Source organism: Arvicanthis niloticus, chromosome 14, assembly GCF_011762505.2.
Source record: "Arvicanthis niloticus isolate mArvNil1 chromosome 14, mArvNil1.pat.X, whole genome shotgun sequence".
NCBI lineage: Eukaryota > Metazoa > Chordata > Mammalia > Rodentia > Muridae > Arvicanthis > Arvicanthis niloticus.
In genome coordinates this window covers 63,234,611-63,256,161 of record NC_047671.1, presented here as the reverse complement: position 1 = coordinate 63,256,161, position 21,551 = coordinate 63,234,611, and the positions used below count along the sequence as shown (strand labels likewise).

General features: G+C 40.4%; 1 protein-coding gene across 21 annotated transcripts in view; it reads left to right on the top strand.

The window, feature by feature from the left end:
* The window catches only part of Dtna (dystrobrevin alpha), a 342,076-nt gene that overhangs the window by 154,028 nt on the left and 166,497 nt on the right, over positions 1 to 21,551 (top strand). For all 21 annotated transcript variants that reach the window (XM_076912927.1, XM_076912920.1, XM_076912922.1 and 18 more), the window contains exon 2: positions 517 to 643. The gene's annotated coding sequence lies outside the window, so the exon portion shown is untranslated. The remainder of the gene's footprint in view (positions 1 to 516; positions 644 to 21,551) is intronic.

Sequence of the window (21,551 nt, the reverse complement as noted above, 5' to 3'; positions counted from 1 at the left end):
TATTAAATAACTTTAGTCTCCCTTTGATATCATCAGCTTCTGTGATGTATCTATTTAAAACTGCTGGAGTTTACGCACTCAGAGAACATGTTATTCTGAGACATCTGACCTCGCCGTAATTTCCTTGGCTTTAGTTGAAATTATGATGGTGCAATATTCTAGAAAATTGCCTATTCAGAAAACAGAAGAATTCATGTTCTCTCATTTCTCATTCTTAATCAACTGAAAATAAAGGGCTATATTAAGAACTTGTGGTCGATGCTAACCAGCTGCTTCATCCTGGATGGTGACTTCATGCCTCCAGGCCTAGCCATCTTCCTCTGTCAAAGATCTTCTAGAATAAAAGTCTATTTGTCTTGGGGTAAATGTAAGCTGAATATAGTGTATTCCAAGTTGTTAATAGTCTGGGAGGGTTCGTAAAAGGCTGTATATTCTAGAACTTCCACCCAGGGCTCTGTTTCTGTAATAAGCATGTTAGTGTAAATGATTCATTACAGGTGTATTTTTTCATTGCAGATAAATAGGATTTACAAGCCCCAGGAAGCATTTGAGAAGTCTTCAAATGCCACGATCAGCTGCTATTTCAAAGAAAACAAAATAGATGGTTCTGGAAAGTCCATGCTGTTTCTTCATTGAATTTTAGGTAAGTGCTTAACACAAAGACATTAATCTAATTATCCAAAAATGTGTTTTTGCATAAAAATGGGGTTAAAGAGTATCAATAGCTTTCATTAAGTGTTGTATGTTCAGGGCGTTCCCGATTGACGGCTTCATTTCTTCACTTTTGCTTTCTTCCTATTAACAGAAACTATCTGACTGAATTTATGCAGAGATGGCTTATGTTTGGAACAAAAACCCATGATACTTTATTCTAAAAGCTATCTAAAATGTTTAAATATAGGAAATATATTTAATATCAGAGTATTAAGTCAGGATGAGGTAGCAGATAACCAGGTCATAATGACACAAACTGAAAGGAAGGTGGATGGTGGTTAGATTGGCTTACTAGCAAGTCAGTGTGTAAGAGAAGTGACTTCAGAAGCTCCCTGTTGGGGTATCTCATAATGTCTGAATGAGAATTATGGAGCAATTAAGGTCAGGTGCACTAAATCTTACAGGGTTACATGCAATGAAACACAAATACATACAAACATACATACACAGGAGCACACACACACCAAAGGTTTGTTTTACCTAACTATAAAATAAACAAATCAATGTTAGATTATCAAATGTGATTACCCTTCAATGCTAAAAAAAAAAAACCCAAAACAAACAAACAAACAAAAAAAAGTGATAGAAAGTTATATAGCGTTTTCCTGAAATGTGTTGTTGTTACTCTTCATCAGGACAGAGGAAAATCAAAAAGTTGAGTGGTGGTCATATTCAGAATTCCCACTTCACCCTAAGACCACCTTTCAAAGTAGTAATATTTGTTTTAGTCTTTACTTTAAAGAATAGCCGTGTCCAGAACATCAGAATAGGGTTGTGTTCACTTCTTAACTACACAAGGCGACTGACAGAGCAGCTATCACTGTCCAAGTCTAATCTAATAGGCACCATGCTTCCTTTCCACATTGAAAGTTATGCAAATGAAAACTGTTTAATCAATTTAAAGTAGTGAAGATACAATGTAAGTTCAAATGTCATTATAACATGTCTGAAAACAACTTTGGTTAAAATTCAGATTGCGATTCATCATTCACTCTAAGTAAATGAGATAAAAGATCAAAATTGCCTGTGTGCTGAAATGACTGCTTTTAGACACCAAGATACCCTTTGTTATTTTGACTAATTTCAGAATAAAAACGAGATTCTCTCATAGTCTTATTAAGTGTGTATAAATTTTCTTTAATGGGGTTGATTGTAGAACTCCAACAGTGATTTCCTTTATTTTCAAGAGATTTGTTTGCTGTAATTCCCAAAAGCTAAATAGAGTACATTTCAAAAATCTTACTAAATCAATTTTCCTCATGTAGCTGTTATTCTAGAGAAGAATAATGAGAACTGTGTTTCTGGGCTCCTTATTCTGCTGTAGTGTCTGTTCGTGTCCAACTGTCTCTGCAGGGCCATTACTGGTTTTATCCAGTGCTATCTACAATGGGGACTGATGCCCCTTGGGCCATATTTCATTCATCATCACCTCCAGCTTCCCCAAGTGACACTAAACTCAAATGTACCACCTCTTCCATTGTCCTTAAGAAATCTGAATGTCATATGTATTCTTACTACAACTATGTACCATGAAGTTCCTTCACTGTTCCCAGCTGTAGTAGTTTGAATGAGAATGGCCCCATAAACTCATGTATTTGAATGTTTAATCTCTAGTTGATGGGACTGTCTGGGAAGGATTAGGAAGTGTGGCTTTGTTGGAGGAGGTGTGTCACTGTCACATGAGGCAAGCTTGAAGGTTTCAAGGTCCCACCCCATCCCAGTTGCTCTCTTGGCCTCTTGGTTGTCTTAACATGTCAGTTCTCAGCTATTGCCCAGCAACATGTCTGCCTGCTGTCATGTTTACTACTATGATCATAGACTCTAACCTTCTGGAACCATGAGATCTGAAATTACATGCTTTTTTTTTTTTTATATAAATTCCCTTGGTCATGATATCTCTGCACTCCAATAAACCAGATTAGTTTCTGAAATCTTTCTTCCTTTGTGCGCTATTTCACTGGATTGCAATCTCCTTTAAGTACATATTTTTTTCTTTTTGCTAAGTTACAACTAATCCATCTATGTTCTGTAAGGAGAGATATTTAGTAATGCCGCGGCATGGGCAGTCTATCTCTAGCCATCATGTTCTGCTCTAGAAACGGCCAACTGCCATGCGCACTGCAGCTAGAAGTGGCCAGAGGCCATGCACACTACAACTAGACCCACGAAACACCAGGGTGGTGGCTGGCTCTGCCGATCCACCAAGCTGTCCCCACAAAGCTTGGCTGAGCCCCAGACAATACCACCATCCTTGCAGGTACGGTACATGGTAGGAAAAAGACAATGCTTGAAGATTATCAATGGATTTATATATTTGGAAATACTCAATTAACAAGATGCCCGAATAATTAGAATAGTTAACCAATATCTAACCTTAGATATAAGTTGCTACCCAGGACTGCTCTCGACCCATCTGTCTTCCTCCATGGTCGATAGCCTTCTTTGTTTCTCCTCCCCTTCCTCTTTCCTTCTCTCCTCCCAACTCCTTACTCTGCCTACTTCTCATACTGCCCAATCACTGAGCTTTATTGCAAATGTATCGGGTAAGATATCCTGCTACAATGTTTGATTGATGTTTTATAAATTTAAGAGAGATAACTTGCTTCTCCCCCAAGAAAACAAATGATTCCCAGGAAATAAGGGTATACTTAGTTGTTTTGGTTTTTTTTTTTTTTAATTCTTAACTTTCGCATGCTTTATATTAAGACATTGAGATATTTTAAAGACACAAAATGACAGCAATAACATGGGCCTCTATCAATACTCACAAGGTGCTTGTTATCAGTCAAATCAAGAGATAGAAGATCACCACTATCCTGAGAAAAACAACTCTTCCAGTCTGTTCTCTCAGCAGAAACTAAATCCTAGTTTGCAACGCTGCTGGCCAATCTTGCTTGTTCATCAATAGAATTACACATTATGACCTGTAGTGATAAATCATTCCTTTTAAAATAAAAATAATTGCTATTTTAGAGTAATTTATGTTTTCCATCAAACCATGGAAGAGGAAACAAGCTTCTCCTATATCCTGTCTACCCTCACACATGTGTGGTTTCCCCAGGTATCAACACCCACCACCCTAGTAAGATGTTTATTACAAACAATCACTGGGAAGAGAGGGTGGCTAATATTGGGATGTAAGGTGAATATAAAAATTAATTAATTAGAAATTAATCTATCTACACTGACTTACCACCTCAGATCATTCTGTGCACTAGTGAACAGTCTAACTTTTTAATAGGAACATGGGACATGATCCACCATTGTTGGATCACTTAGTTTCATTCCCCTAAAAATCTTCCCTGCAAACCAGACCCACCGGTACTTTTAGTAGACCCAGAGTTTTGCAGTTTTGGGATTGTCATGTTAGAATCATAAGGTGCACAGCCTTTTCGGACTGCCCTGCTTCACTCAGTGACGGGCATCTATGTTTCACACTGTCTTTTCATGCCCTGTTTCCGTTTCAGCCTGAATCATACTCCACAGCTGAGATGGACCACATAGTAGTGTCTACTTACAATTACGAATAAAACCAACGTAAACATCTACGTGCAAGCTTTTGTGCGATTGTGGCATTTCATTTAATTTGGGGAGATAGCAAGGAACAAGATGAAGGACTGCAGAAGCATGTGGTTAGCATAGTGAGAGACTGTTACCATTCTGCATCTCTACAGGCAATCGGCAGATACCTGCTGCTTCCTTCTCTCACGAGCATTTGTTATTGTCATTGTTTGGAATCTCGGTCATTCCAGTGAGTGGGTAGCTTTGGTTTTAATTAGCAGCTCTCTGACATGGAACATCCTTGCCTGTGCCCACTTGCAGTCTGTATGGTGTCTTCCATGAGACTGCCATTTGGATCTCTAAACCACTCTTGAATTGGATTGTTTGTATTCTTATTTTTCTGACTTATAAACTCTTTGTACATTTTATATCTCTTACAGATTCTTTCTAAGCTGTTTTATCTTATCTTGAAAAATGGAGTTGTAGAAACAATGAAAAACAACTTACTGTATCTAAAAACCATATTCCTAGCTATACAATATTGCATGAATTTGCTGCTATTAAAAAGAAGTGTTGCCACCTTTCTCATTCTCCATTCCAAACTAATGGAAAGATTGTTTTAAATTCTCAAGAACACCCTAAATAAGATTTTATTTATTTAATGTTAGGTTACCATAAGCACCATCATATTTGACATAAGAACATCATTTTGGGGCACAGACTCATCTAGAATTACAGTTTCATGATTGCTTATTCATAGATTTTTTCACCTTAAAAATTTTTTATGATCTGAACATTTCACTTTTCCTATAATAAATACTAAATATGTTGAAAATCAAAGTGGTCAGGAGGCCAGTGTCTGTGTAACTTAAAAGAAAATCTTTGCTCTGTCTGTACCAGTCTAGCCCCTCTCACAGGCTTTTCTAGTACTAAAGCATCTGCTCACTCGATCATTTCAGTGCCTAACTTTGTTAAATGGATGGGCCCTGCGGTTCTCATTTCCTTCTCATTTATTTATGTAGACATTTTCTTTTCTGTCTTATCTCAGAGGCTATCACAACTGCCCATCTCTCCATTTTAATGTACTGTGGTTATCCTCGAGAGGACACACTGTCCCTTCTACCAATAGTTTTCATCTATTCAACCAATGATAATGTTGACTCTGAACTCTCTCATTTAGAGTCCTTTCAGACAATGTCATCATGGACAGAACAGAAATGCTTGGACCCTCTTGTACTCTGGGAGCTGAAAGGCACAGGGCTGAGTAGTTTTATAGCTTAAAAGGCAGTACATAACTAACATTCCCAAATCTTTTCTTTAGTTTGGTACCGTACTGAAAATTGTATAAATTACAAGCAGTTATCTTCAGAGTATAGAAATGAGATTTTATCTAGTTATTTTTAAAAAAACTGAGAAAGAAAACATGTTCACTAATAAAATATGCTACATAGTATATAAGTCTAAAGAATTGGCCAGGAGGACAAAGCTTGGGCAATGGTGTAGATACTTGTCTTTGGAATGATTGGTACTTATACATGAGAGAAGGCTACAAAAATGTCCTTGCTGACTTCATCAAGTTCCCTAGAGTAGGAAACACCCATCAACAAAGATCACTTGGGCCAAGCAGATGATACTGACATCATTGGATAAGAGGAGTAGGGAAGATAAAGGTGCTAGTTTTTAGACTGAAGAACACATTTTGATGTGAATTTGAAACCACTGCTTCCAAAAACAGATCAGGGAAATGTTCTAACAATGATACAGTCTGTAGTATAATGATGTTTAATCCAAAGTATGATCTTTGGGTGGGTAGGTAACATTGAATATAGAAATCATCCTTTATCTAAATTTGTAACACTATTAACTACCACAGTAGGTAGCACACTATAGGTAGTTTCTGAATAAATACCTGATGACTGACAAAGATGACCAAGTAGTACTGGACAGTACCTGTTGTATATTCAATTTCATCCTTAAATTGCCTCATATAATAGACACTCTTGTCTCCTTTGCTAAATTTGAGAATACTGGGTCCCAGAAAGACTTAATAACCTAGGCAGGTTTCAGTAAGCTGGATGTGAGCACTCAAACCCAGATATTCTGGCTTCTAAGTCTGTGGACTTTGTACATTCCACTTCCTCTTCTGTGATATAACCCACATATAGTTTTAAACTGCAGAAGCAGTGTGTTTATGATTTTCAGATGATATCATTTACACTAATATCAAGAAATTACTCCTGCAGCTTAAGTTTTTATGATTAAGCACAAATTCCCCCTTTTGATGCCTTTTCTCCTCTTTTCTTTTAAAACTACCAGTGTGCATTCATTTTCTAATGTACATTTGGGTCTAATCATTTCCATTCTTCAGTGTTTTACTTTTAAGTTACTATTTCAGAAACATCATTGCTGCTTTTACTCCATTTAAAAATGTAAAATTTTGACCAAATTATTAAACTTCTGTGCCTATACAGATGCATTCATTGATTTTAGGAGCTAGGAAATCAACTCCATGAAACAACAGAACATCACTCACTCCTGATACATAATTAATAGCTAATAAATATTAGATGACATGATCCAGTCACCCTTACTGACTGCTGACTTGCACCTCATGGACACTTCTCATCTGCTCCCTCAACCACAGTCTATGTCTTGTGTCCTTAGAATTCCATTATGTGAGCACAAGACTTTTGCAAGAGTCGTGACTTTGTTCCCTGATGGATGGTCATTGCTTGGACAAGATCATCTTCTTTCGTAGACTGTGCTCTTCATGGGTTTGTGTTTACATACCTGGGTTCTTCTGACCAGACTCTACTCCCATCAACACTTTTCTCAAAATGTCCCTTCACCTAAATGTCCCTTCAGCAACATTATGATCCTGGAGAGCTGTGGCTGCCACTCTTTCACGGAGACAATTGATGAACCCTCATGGGCCATCATTCCATCACCATTGACAGTCTTACCTACAATTTACAAGCCTCTAGGGCCATCATTAGCAGATCTGAGCCTAGTGTAGACCTCAGAAAGAAAAGCAACCTTCTTCAAGTTATTCACAAAATCATATTCTAATTTTTCATATTACCTGTCTTTCTTCTCTGTATTTCATAAAAGATAAATGCCCCCAGATCTTCTCCATTCCTGTGACATTCCTGTGTGATGTTCAATGTGAATCTTGCTTTCTAGTTTATTGGAGATGAACTTGTGTGTTCCCAAAGTAGTCAATTAAAAAGCTCCAGTAAAGAAAGAGGAGGGCTCCAATCTGTGAAGGAGACCTCCCAGACTGTGCCCATCTGCCAAGACCAAAGCAGATGTTCCATGCACCTCATGACTTTTAATTTTCATAATGATCCTTCCAATTAGCTGCTGTTGTTTTAGCTGTTTCAGTGTAATAACTTAGGGTCTAGTCAATTGGGTAACTTATCAAGGACATATTTCCTACAAAGATGCTCACTTTCTTCTATAGCAAACTCTCACTGTAAATCAGCTTTCCCAGTGGATCTTATAAAAAGAATAAGCATGATTGGCTACTCTAGTGGAGAACACAGGTTCAATTCCCAGCACCAACATAGTGGCTTACAATCTGTCATTCCAGTTCTGGCCCTCTTCTGGCCTCAGTGAACACCAGTCACCCACACAATGCACAGAAATGTATGCAGGCAAAATGCTCATACACACAAAATAAAAACAAATGAGTCTTAAAAGAACATATAAATGTGCTCAGAATTTCAAATTGTCTCAACTGAATCGAGCACGTGTGTAGTACAATTCTCACTTCTGGGGATTTCAAACAATTAACAACAAGCTACTGATTTTACTGTTTGCTTTCAGATGACTCAGATTAATAGTTGCAGAATCTTTCTTTCTCAGTTCATTTGCATAAATGAGTAGGATGGCTCTCTCTCTTTTTTTTCTATAAAAATATTTTCGGATTATCCCATGTCTTCTTAGTATGTTAGCAACCTCGGAGTCACATGGCTTTTGTTCTAAAGTTGAAATTCTTCGAAGGGTTGTAACATCCATAAAGGATCCATTTGGAGGAGAATGGCATCAGCCCAGTCGATACAAGGTCGCACTCTTCTCATCCACACAGAGCAAATGGGCTTCTCAGGAGCTCAGCGAATGAGGCTGTGTTTTATTCTGCAACACATTTAGCTGCATTTAGTTCATGGAATGCTGATGGTGCCTCCACATGTAAGACACAGTGTGACATCCCTTGAGTCCCTGGTACATTCCCACCATCCTGTACTCTCCTTTCCCATGAAAGCTTTCTCGGCAGAGGTTTTCTGACATTACATATAATGTTTAAAACACCCTAATACAAAAGCTCTTCCATCCACTCCTGCATTCTACTGCCCTTTCTTGTGGTACATGAATAAGGTACCTACCAATGAGAGTATAAATCTTCCCGTAACTCAGCTCTGAGTAGGAACTCTTCCTTATCGTAGGAAGGACTGCCACATCCTCTAGTTCAAAGGCTAGTGTGTATGACCATAACCTGCAGGCATGGGGGGGGGGGGATCCTGAAGGATATGAAGGCCCTCAGATTTTGATGTTTTTAATGTCAGTCTAGACAGCTCACGATTGCCTCTTCACATAAATATGAAGAATCCTTTCATGTCTATATTCAGAGGCCATGCCTAATGTATACTATCTGCAATAATCTGTTCCGCGCGCCTCCCGTGTCCCCTTTTCACCCGTGGAAGAGAAACACGAGAGGCAGAATTCGGGTATCACCACAGCGAGGCTTTAATCTGTATCAGCAAATGTGAAAGACCAGAAGGGCCAAAGACAGGAAGAGGCACAGCTTAAATACACCCTAGAGTGACATGTTCACTTCTGATTGGCTGTTCACTCATCACCCAATATTACGCCTCGGGATTGGCCAGTGACTTTGGCGCGCTTTCTGCCTTTGCAGCTTCGCAGTTAATTGTTTACTAGTGGAGAGGACACGATGTCCGCGCCATCTTGGAATGGTGGATTATACCACCGCTAACAGCGGCTTCCTACAATAATCTATGGTTGCCAGGTAACCAGTGCAGGTATATCAGGGTCAGCAGTGCATCCGTGGATAATTCAAACACTGATGTTCTTTCTATCCAAGTGACCTTAGCCTTACATCTACACTCAGCCATGCCAGGTGTTTGTAACAGCAGGAGAAGCAGTAGCTTCTTCAGGAGTAGCACATCAAATCATAAAAATGAGACCACTCACCATAATGTCCGATGATCTGGTAGAGATTTTGAGGATAGCCACGGTAGTAAAGTGACTGCATTCTACCCTGTCTAAATGTTTTGTATTAAAAATCTGTTGCTTTCAAAGGCAATGTGGAACCAAGGAAAAGCTAAGGGAGAAAGGCGACTTACCAAAGGAGCAGCTATACACATCTAAGAGTAGTGGTGGGGTTAAGAGAAAGCCACGGCCATTGTCCTCTATCTGGGATATTTAGTCCAGGAAGACGACAGCTATCAACGCCCCAGGAGGGAATATCACCTCTTCTTTAGATGTTTTACACTGTAAAGATTGAGAGTGTTATAATTTTATGGAAACAATAACAAATCTACTAATGAGCTGAAACTAAATGGCCATTCATTTTCTAGAGGAAGAATAACGTATCAAAGAAATCTCAGCCCAGGGACATAATTCCAACTCTAGTCCTCCCATGACCTCAAGAGGTTTCCCTTCCCCAGCACAGGCATGGGGAGATTAGAAGAGAAACCAAACCTTCACATCTTGGAGACATTATATAACTGCTCCCCATTGTGTGAATTTTCCTGCTCAGATGTGAACAAGCGTTCTTGACCCCAGATAGGAAGCACACAACAAAACAAAAATAGGCTTCCTCTCCAGTCTACCAGAGTGAAGCAGCAAGTTTAGCAGATTATTTCTTTGAGAATAGGGATTACTTAAAAAGATAGTGCTTCTCCCCAGACCTGCCCAAGCATAAACAACAACTCCTGAAAGCAGCATCCGGCTGACCTTGCACAACTTCCAGATGTCTCAACAGTCAAGGAGTCCCCTCCTATCAGCAGTTGTCACTGCATGTATATAATCTTAGCAAGGGGCTTTGCAAGTCTTAAAACTTCCCCAAGCTTAGGGGATTTTTTTGCTTCATGAGTCTAATGAATCTTCCTCCTGTCTACAGGAAAGAATGATTTGATTTTGAAATAATTATACAACTTTGATTATTCATAACAAAATTATTTGTATGAAATCTGATACAGAGAGAGAGAGAGAGAGAGAGAGAGAGAGAGAGAAAACTAGTTCTTAGGTGCTATTCAGAGATCTCACTCTGCTCCAAGCAGGACATATAGACTACATCTAGCCCCATCCCAGGAAACATAGGCAATATCTGTTAATGTTTTATTGTCAAACTTAGGGACAGGAAGTCTACAAACATTTAGAGGACATAGGCTCAACTGCTGATAAATATCCTACTGTGCTTTGAGGTATCCAGAGTATAGACATTGCCAGGGTTGGAACATTTTGCTGAAAACTATTAAGAGCTACAGTTACTACGTACCCAGCACAAAGGCACCTGGTACTTTCTACATGTTAGTCATTTAGCCCTCAGCTCTAGTCCATTAAGTATATCATCCTACATTGATTTGAGGATGCTGAGTTGGGTGCTCAGAGGTTAAATGACTTACTTAGGGCCATGCAATCAGCAAGCAGAGGACTGAATCTGAGTTTCTATCAGGTCACCATGCCCCTCCCTGCACCTGTATTCCCTAAAACTCTTTGTCTCCGAGGTGTTTCTATTAAAATACACACATATCATCTCAGCATGCTGAAAATATGGTTAATTGTGGCCGATTATTCCATTCCTATAGTGAACAGCAGGCTTTATGAACCTGGGCTAGAGAGATCATGAGGTTAGGAACAAAAACAAAGAGTTCTTTAAAAGAGAAAACCATGTAAAGCCCGTTTCATAAGGTACCTCTGATGAGTTAAATGAGATTTCAGGGCAAGAATTAAGAATCTAAAGAAAGACAAACCAGTCAGCTGTGGAGATTTATACCTACAATCCCTCAGAGATACAGGCAGGGGGATCAGCATCCTAGTCTACATGAGACCCTGTATCTAACACATAAGACAAAACAAAGGCCAAACCTTGCACTGGATGTTTGATGAATGCATGGAGATCCTGTGGTAACAGGTAGCAGGCATTGCAGGGGATGGAGAATGACTACTCAAAGGGATGACAAGTCACTTCATCCTGTCAGAGGAGTTTACTCCACTGCTTGGTATTTACCACATGAGCAAAGAACCCAGGAAGTGTCCATAATCACAGGGAGGCACACAACTCATGTTAGACAGCACCTGCCAAAACATAAGGACCACCTTGTCCCACCCCCACTGACAGCAAGTGAGGAGGGCAAAAGCAACATTTTCAGAAGATGACTCATTGAGTCATAATTTCCTTGACCTTCTACTGCATGTGGTCTACCATCTGCCTTTCAGCCCTTCCAAGGGGACTAGCTGGGCTCTGTCTCTTTGCAGGCTACTACTGGGCCCAGCTTGAGCCTCAGTGTTACATGTTTTTTTGCCACTCTCCCAACATGTCAACATTTTCATTTCTTCCTGTGAGGTGTTTTTGATTGAAGAAATCTTTCCCACAAGCCCCTTGGAGTTTTCTTAGGTTTCTGAAACAAAGTGCTGCACATTTTGTGAGTTGAATCAACAAAATTTATTTTCCCACAGTCAGAAGTCTGAAATCACAGGGTTATCTGAGTGTGCCCCCTCAGAAAGCTCCCAGAGAGAGTCTATATGATTCTTCGATAGTTCTGATGCTCCTAGGCTTTCTTTGGGCCTGTGTCATTCAAATATCTGCCTACATAGTCCCATGACTTTCTGACCATTGCATGTGTTCGTCTCCACACCCTCACTATGGCCCTTCCTGTTACTTGAAGACTATTCTTAATGAGTTCTGAGTTTTCTAGTAAATAAGAAATATTTTAAAGATTTATTTTATTTGTGTGTGTGTGTGTGTGTGTGTGTGTGTGTGTGTATGCACATGTACATACATGTGTGCACATGGATGCCCATGAACTAGAAGAGGGTGTTAGACCCCTGTAGTTGGAGTTACAGGCAGTTATAAGCTACCTGACATAAGTACTAGGAACCAAACACAGCTCCCCTGAAAGAGCAGCAATCTGCTGAACTTCCTCTCTAGACCTGGACTTGACTTTTAATAGAGACATTTCTTGTAGATTATTCAAGGTTCTCCAAGAAACAGAACTAACATGCACAGATACACAGATGTAGAAACACACATATAAAGAAAAATGTATCCCAGTTAAGTACTCACAAGTGAAATGTCACACATTCATTTCAATGTACCTCCTCAACCCTTTCTCTTCACATTCCAATGACATGACATTGGCAAGGGGCTACCAATGATTGACATAGATCCTTCCTGGAGACCTGCAGTGGAAGACAGAGAAGAAAAACCTTAGTGTTCTGTCAGCAAAGAAAACCAAGAGAATGCATATGCATTATGTATCCATGGTTTATTTGTATACTTTTCTTGAGAAAGTCTCATTCCATAGCCCAGATTGACCTCAACTTATAGCATTTCTTCTTCCATCAGCCACACTGTCAAATGCCAGGATTACAGGCATGTGTACAGTAGCTGACTATTTCATTTTTATTATAACCATATGGATTTGTAGTTTTATATTTTTTTATTTTAGCCTAATCTGCGAAATATTGAGCTTCATTGTGGAATTTTCATACCTTTATTTGTGGATCTGCCTTCCACCTCCCTCCCACTGCCCCTTGATCTCTCCTTGCAGGCCTCCTTCTGCCCCTACCCAGTACCCTCCCATTCTGCATATGTGGTGCATGTGTTCCAGATTCAGTGTTCTGCTTGGTGTTGTTTATGGATTCTTCCCAGGGAGCTTTAGTGTTTGGTTGGTTGATCCTCTCATTTCCAGCATTTCTATTTGTCTCTTCGATTTTGGTCTTGGGATCCTTGCTTAGTCCTCCCCATATGTAGTTTATTTTCTCCTCCAAGTTAGAAGCTGTTTCAACCAGTTTATTAGCCTTCTTGTCAAGGGCCTGAGCTGACTCTTCCTTGCTTCACTCATCTGCTTTTTTGAGTCCTTTATGTGGTTGCGCATCCTGTTGAGAAGTCTGCGACGCTTTCCTTAAATTTCAGCTGTCCCTCGTGATTTCCGTGTTGAGAGGCTGTGACCTTGTGGATTGTAATTTTAGGTTTCTCTTTTGTTTTGTACATTTCTCTTTACTCCTGATCCCCCACACCCAGGCATGCGTGCAGCTCCCACTGCCCCTTGAATGATTGTGTCTTCCGCTTTCTGTCTTCCTCACTAGTTTGCTATTTTATATGCATTTTATATGCATCCTCCTGATGAGTTGTCTTTATTTGGATTTCTATCCCCTACTGCTATTTAGGGCTAAGCCATTGGCAGCAACAGATACAATGATTTGACAGGAATCCAGGCATTAAATTGCCGCAGAAGATACTTAGGCCCTTTACTTGTGTCCTCTGTATGGTTCAGGCACAAACGCTCTAGTGTCTAGCTGGGAGAACATAGATTACAGATTTGCTTTAGCGTATGAATATTTAACTAAGGTGGAGTGGAGTTGTAGAATGAAGGTGCATATATGAGCTATAGGCATGAGATCTGGTAGAGAAGCCATTGTCAATATATAAAGTATGTTGTAGGTTTAGAAAGAGAAAGATAATCATAAAGGCCTTTTCTTTCTTTTTTTTTTGTTTTTTGTTTGTTTGTTTGTTTGTTTGTTGTTTTGGTTTTTGAGACAGGGTTTCTCTGTGTAGCCCTGGCTGTCCTGGAACTCATTCTGTAGACCAGGCTGGCCTCCAACTCAGAAATCCGCCTGCCTCTGCCTCCCAAGTGCTGGGATTAAAGGCGTGTGCCACCACTGCCCAGCTTAAAAGCCTTTTCTGATAAGATACACGTTAAAACACCACAACTTAACAAAGGACAAAAACTCTAAGTGAGTACAAGATTAATAAAAATAAGTGATTTCAAGAACTATAAGGTGCCATGCTCACCATCAAAATTCCTTCCTCAGTCTCTCAATGTGGTTTCTCTTTCCCCTCCCCCTCGGTTTGCTATTTGTTTTCACAGGTAGAGAGGATGGCTGCTAGTCTCAGTAATTCAAACAAGTCACTCTTGTTCACAGTCCAGGCTGTGAACAAGCCCTTTCTTTGCAGCATTAACTTAGCTGAGACTTCCCTGGCTATAAACCACAAACTCATCTATGGTTTGAAGATTTCTATGAGTGGTCTTTGGAGTGGAGCTGAGGAGGAGGGACAAGCCCTGCCTTCTTCGTTTCACTGTGACTTCACTAACACCACGGTTCTTCACTAACATTATGCTTCTCCTCCTCCTGCGCAGTGCAAACTCAGGCTAAGTCAGGCTGAGGGGCCAGCATCTGTCTCTCAGAATCATTTCTCCCTCCACACCTTTTCCTCTCCTTTTCTGGTGCCTGCTTTGCTCTGGCCCACACCCCATGCCTACCTTTTCTAGGTTTGTGTGATTCCATCTCAGAAGGGGTCCTGATTTCTCCTTTTTCTCCCAAGATATTGTACCTTAAAGCCTATTCTCCCATCAGATGGAACTTTCCTTGTTCAGTATCTGATTCCCCCAACCAGAGCATCAATGCGTACTCTCCCTGGGCCTGTTTAGTAATTCTTTCTTTGTTTCAACCAATAATGTTCAAACCATAATAAGTACATCTTTATAGTTTTGTTTTTTTTTTTTTTTTCAAAGAATGGCTTCATTCTCTTGGAGAGAGAAAGAGAGAGAAAGGTGTGTGTGTGTGTGTGTGTGTGAGAGAGAGAGAGAGAGAGAGAGAGAGAGAGAGAGAGAGAGAGAGAGAGAACTTTGCTAGGCCTTACAGAAATGAAGACTTGGGGTCAATGCCTAGATTCCACATTTTCAGTAAGAACTCAGTATGAGGGTTTAAGTTTGGGATCCTTTCACTGGAGAGATGTAGACAAACAGATCCCAAAAGCTCACTGAGGAGACATTTTTACCCAATGTGGTGAATTCTGTGCTGGTGAGAGACCCGCCTCAACAAATCAACAATGGACAGCACCTGAGGGACAATATCTGAGGTTGTCCTCTGGCCTCAAGAGATAGCACATGAACACACATATACCAATACACACAGGTACACTGCCAAATATATGTGCACTTACACATACACATACTACACATATACACATGCATACACAAAGGAGACAGCAAAAGCTTGAAAGCAACAAAACAAATACTATTTGGGTTCAAGATTTTTAGATATTGTCATTGTAAGTATGTCCCTACAGGTGGACAAGTCAAAGCATAGTAATACAGAGGATCTCTGTTTGTGTGTCCTCACCACAATATTAAATTCTAATTATTAAATATTAATATATATGGCAAATACAAGTGACCAGTATCCTCTAAAAATACTTTTCATGTTAACATGCTTCAGCTCTTTTCCACCTGCATGTTTATGCACCAGGCTTCTAATGTTACCTCAGGATGTCCTTGCCGATGTCTAACCTGGCCAGAGTAGATTGTGTTGGCTTCAATAAGAAATGAGGAACACCTGCTCAGCGTTATTTACTCATTGGTATTGCTTCAAAAGCTGCAGTGCCTCACTGACAGACTCCTACTCCGGTTCCCTTCCTGTTTATTGTCCGTTCATTGCTCTACCTTCTCCGGTTTCCCCGTTGCACATGTCACTGTGAGGGTTTGAAAAGAAGTCATTGGTTTCATGAGAAACTAGCCAGGCAGATGTGTGGAGCAAGCACCCATGCCTCCCAATTGACCCCAGTGAGCCCCTCAGCACTGTAACTTACCCTCTGCCATATCAGATGGCAGTGGCTTCCGACAGTTGCCATGGACAACCAGAAAGGTTGAAAGTGCCCCATAGTCAGAATATGGGCTAAACTGTACAAAATGTTTAACCCTGGAGGAAAGGGCCCTTTACATTCATTCTAGTAATAGAATTCAATTAAATGTATTAAGCAAATTTTCAGGCGTTAGTTTGTCAGGAGCCTCAATTCACACAGTTTTCTCCAGGATGTACATTTCTTTCAGAACTCTTTCTAGTCCCCCTCGGGTAGTTTTTCTCTGTGTATTCTTAGTCATTCTTGTCTTTTTCTCTTCCCCTAGAAACCACTGTGTGCCCCTTCCATTCTTTTGGTTAATCTCTGTTAGCTCATAATAATGTGTTATGCTATCATGGTGACATCCTTTTTTTTTTTCTAACTTGCCTCATTTTCTGAAATCTTATTTTTATCATAGTTATCATCAACAATTATTTTTTTCCCAAGCCTACAACCTTGCATTGGCTTCCCAGCCTCCGCCAGCCCATTGTCAGGTACAGACATGCACCTGTCAGGTACAGACACGCACCCTTCTTGATTGATTGAGTAGTGTCCACTTCCCCTACCTAGTGACCAATCAGTCACTTGCCATTTAATAGCTGAGTTGTGGAAGAAGACACTTAGTAGGTACTGTCATTCCTGCCCAGGATCTTGGTCACCAGCTCCACTGTGAGGCACCGACAGCACCATCCCCCTACAGAACCCAGTGAACTTTGTGCTGTGCTCTCCAAGTCGTTAAACACAAAGTAAAATAAAATGGGAAAACACACCTAATATCCCATTAGCGAATGTTTTCTAAGCATGGTGGAACACTATGGGGTGATTTCCTGCCTAAACATTCTGCCTAGTTTGACCTAGTTAAATTATCTACCCATTCTGTAGTCTGTTGACTATATTTGGTCTTGCATGTTGAAATCTAAAGTTGTATTTTCTCTATCTGTATTCTTATTTCCACATCTAGATCTTAGCACCATTCATATTTGTTTGTATCTGGTACAGAAAGTACATTCCTTGAATTCAGGGAGGGCCTCATTCAGCAGAAGGCACACAGAGGAAACTGTGAAGCAATGACTGGCAGCACTGTGCATTCAGAATAAGAAAAGGGATTCTTCTTGAGAATGAGGTTTCAAGGGACTAGCGAAATAGCTCCATCAGTAAAGTGCTCACCTCCAAAGACTTGAGTATGATTCCCAGAACCACACTGAGGAAACAAAACAGCAACGGAACCCAGGTGTGGTGGCAGCCCTGTGTTTGCAGTCTCAGTGCTAGGGAGGATAGAGGAAGAGATAAGCAGATCCCTTGGGATCCATGAGGATAATGACAGATCCAGGGGCCAAGCGCAGCCTTTTCTCCCTCAAGTTGCTTCTCATCAGGTGTCTGGCTACAGCAATGAACAAAGTAACAGATACTCAGAGGTGTTGGTGTGGATTGACCCTGACTGAAAAGCAAAGAAACAACAAAATGTAGTCACATTCAAATAATTCCTTATTCCTCACCCACAGTTCAGAGTATATCCCAGATAATGCCTAAGGAACCACCCACATGCCCACGAGAAACAAATAGTGTCAATGTTGGTGACATCTGACCACTCAACTATGAGTGTTCATAACATTATTTCACTTTTGTTTCTGTTTTTTTCCCAAGTACTCTGTAGTAAACACATACTGCTATGTGAGAAAACGGATGAGAAGTACAGTTTTTCATGATTAAGTCCAAAGGCTGAGTATGTTGTTTTACTGAGGATGAATCTAGAAGTAACTAATGAATCAGGAATTTGGAGGTCAGGTCCCATAAACAGGTACAACAGATTGGTTTTGAGCCCACACAGGGTTTTCTACAGGATTCAAGGCCATCAAGTTCACAGTGTTATTTAAACAAATCGATATTTTCTATGACATGTCCATAAGGGGAAGAAAACCCTTTTCTTTATAAACGTATTAATATAACTCAAAACAAAATAGTGTATTTTTAAAACGTATAAAGTGCCATTCATAGAAATTGAGACAGCCAGCAACAGCCCCATTCTTTCATTTAAAAACATCAAGAATAAATAGATCTTAATATCCAAAGAATACTTTAGGTCAGCTGCTCAATGTGACCCAAGAAACTATGTGCTTGCAAAAACTGTTCCGTAGATCACAATCTTCTTGCATTATTGTTAACAAGATTTCTCCCTTAATATAAACCAGCACCCTAACAATAAAGGCGTTTGTGGCATTCAAAAGGAACAGTGTTACAATGTGACCTGGAAAAAAGAAATGGTGTTTGCAGGGCTCAAACTGTTTTGTCCTTTTGTAGTTTCAGCAGCCATGGTGGTTGTGGCTGTGCTACTCAGGGCAAACCTGTGACCTCCAGAAGCAGTGTTTGTACCTTGAGTGTTTGGGAAATTGAAACCCCTCCCAAGGAATGAGGCATGTGACTTCCTGGGCTCCTCAACATCTCTGTGGAGTCACAGCTTGGCAGAGAAACTCTCTGAGGGGCCCTATCCTAATTCTCACCCTTGTCAATAAACATGGTTTCTGCCCAAGTGGTTGGATTCTTATAAGCAATTAAGTGAACCCCCTCAGCACAGACAGGTTATCTTACAAGCTCTGTTCACACAGAGAGGTAAATTAATCTTCACATACATGAGAAGGGACGTTAAACATGGCTTGTACGCTGGTATTATATTTCCTGATGTTTAAAGAAAGAGAATCAAGCAAGATGCTTTCATGTTTACTGAAGAGTATGCAGCTGACTGAATGTTCTGGGCACAGTGCTTAGGAGCTAAGGAAATAAGCCCTTAGGTTTGCAAAACAGAGAACAAGGAGAGTCACCCACATGCCATCTATAGAAGAAAACCCCAGGTAAAGACTCCTGAAGAAATGGGCACAGCCCATGAAAGGCCTCTTTTCAGCCAGTCACACAAGGGCAACGTTATGAATTATTCCCAGTGTGGTTCTATTAGCCTCTCCTCCAGCAGCAGCTCTGAAGAGGATCAGCTGGGGCTGATTTCTAGTGTGGCTCCCCGTGCCTTCTTGCATGTTCAGCTCCACACATTCCATGCCATTGTGTTTCCCTGAGTCTCCACACTGAAGGGTTCTTCATGGTTGTAGCAGAGCCAATTCTATTTTGGTTCTCTGGAGCAACTTATTGTGGGACAGTTTTTCTCTTTCTTCTGATTTTAATGATAGAGAATTTTTACAAGGCATACCATTTTCTTCTTTCTGGCAGCATTTCTGTGATGAAAATTTGTGGGTTTGTTTTCATTGTTCTTTGCCCCCTGCTCCATGGCTTTTCTGACCCTTGCCGCTCTTTTACCTCAAGGCTTTCAAAAAGATTTCCAAGCCAATTTTGGATTTGTTGCCCAATAATTTTCTGAGTTCAGTGATGGTAGAGAAATGTAGATGTGAGTCTCTATTGTTGAGAAGTTCACAGTATGGGTTACAGATCAAGGTGAACTTGCAAAGGCTACTGTTAATATAACTAGCTTAAAATCTTTGAGAGTGAATATTCCTTCTGTTATGTTCCATTTAATTTGCAAAAGTATCACCAATAAATGGCATGGTCATAACATTTTATTTAACATTTATTTGTTTTTTGTATGGGGTAGGAAACATATGCATCAGAGTATTATGTGGAAATTAGAGGACAGCTTTTAAGATTCTGTTCTCTCCTTGAGTCATGTGGCTTCCAGGGGCTTGAACTCAGGTTGTTAAGCTTAGTGGCAAGCTCTTTCATTGACTAAGCCATATTGCCAGCCCAACATGGGCAGTTTTTAAGAATCCAATATAAAGATTGCAATAACCTTTGTTTAAAATGTTGTTCTTTATATTTATAGTGTGCAAAATATCAACTCCCAAGTTGAACAGTCTTTGCCCAGACCATGTCACAATCTCCGTTACACAGTTGCTCCTTTTGACATGCTCTAGGTGGGAGCATTTATCCAAAATTGTTCCTTACATTCATACTGTGTGATTTGCCCATATTATAAAGTGCATGAATGATCATGTGTATTGCATTGAAAATATACTGCTTGATCAGCAAGGGGAAGTTCTGTCTCCCTCACTGTTCTCTTGTTCAAAACCATAAGCTTACAAACCTCCTAAATAGCACTGAGCACTTAGGAAGTTTTCAGCTTTGTGCTCACTATTTCTCTTTAAGTAATTGCAGAATATTGCAGAGGGGTAAACTGAGGTTTGGGGTTACATGAGGTATTCAGGATCACAAACATGGAATGAGTGAGAGACACATTTTATTGATGTTTTTTAAAAATCAAATAAAATATTTTTATACTTTTGCCAACCCCAACTTCTTCCAGACCTCTGTAGTCTCATCCCCAACCCAACTTCATATCTCCTCTCTCTCTTTCTCTCTCTCTCTGCCTGTCTCTCTGTGTGTGTGTGTGTGTCTCTCTCTCTCTTGCACGTGTGTGTGTGTGTGTGTGTGTGTGTGTGTGTGTGTGTGTGTGTATCGGATTTCTAGCCCACAACTGCTTGCCCTACATACCTTCTCTTAGTGCTTTTCTCCCAGCCTCTGAGGAGAATCGTTAAGGACAGGTCTGCAAAGCCCTTGATGCTTACAGCAGAGGTGCTGGGCACATGGTCCTAGAGAGCTGTTTCCTCCCAGGCAAACAGTAAAACACACAGAAGTAAAGCACACATGCCATCCTCCCTGCTTTGCGCTGTATATTTTTACAGCCAGTAGGCAGAGAAAGATGAACGAGGCAAGGTTTCTCTTCCTCAGAAATCCCACATCCAGGAAGGGAAGGCAGATAGGAAGATGACCAAATGTAATTAAATGTAAGTGACATTGAGAGATGAATTGACGCTGCAAGGCACCAATAAAAAGCCAGAAGGACAAAGCCACAGCCCCAGAGGACAGAACTCCAACTGGGGGTGGCAGAGGTGGTGGGAGGGGAGGACAGAACTGACTCCATCAGCTTCCTTAAAGGACAGGGTGTCCACTAACCCCTTCGCCATCACTCCTAGACTGTGGTTTAGGCATCCTTGGAACTGCTTAGAACTGCCATTGTCCCAACAGAGAGACCTCACTAGTAATCTAAAGCCCCCAGGCTTAGCTTAGTTCTTTCTGACCCACAGGCTGTGTCACCACAGATATGTTGAAACAGAAGCTGATAGAAAGAAAACAAAGGAGTTTTCCTCCCACATCTAAGCTGGTATCAAAGTTTGCATTAGAAAATATGTGCTTTGAAACTAGCCTTATGTGTACCTATGTGTGTTTTCAGCCTAAATTAATGCATTTTTAACGTTTTGAAGGGGGTGGTGGGACTATTTCCTACTGCATTAGTAACTAGTATTTAAAACTATCTAGTAGACAGAAGGGGTGCGGGTTAGTGCTCGGAGACCTCAGAGACAATTTAAAAGTAATAGAGTTATTTTGTTCATTTCAATGCTTTGGGAAACCTTGTATTCTCCTAACCTGCTCTTTCTCTTTTCCGTTTCTCTTTTTTCTTGTTTGTGGAGTTGAG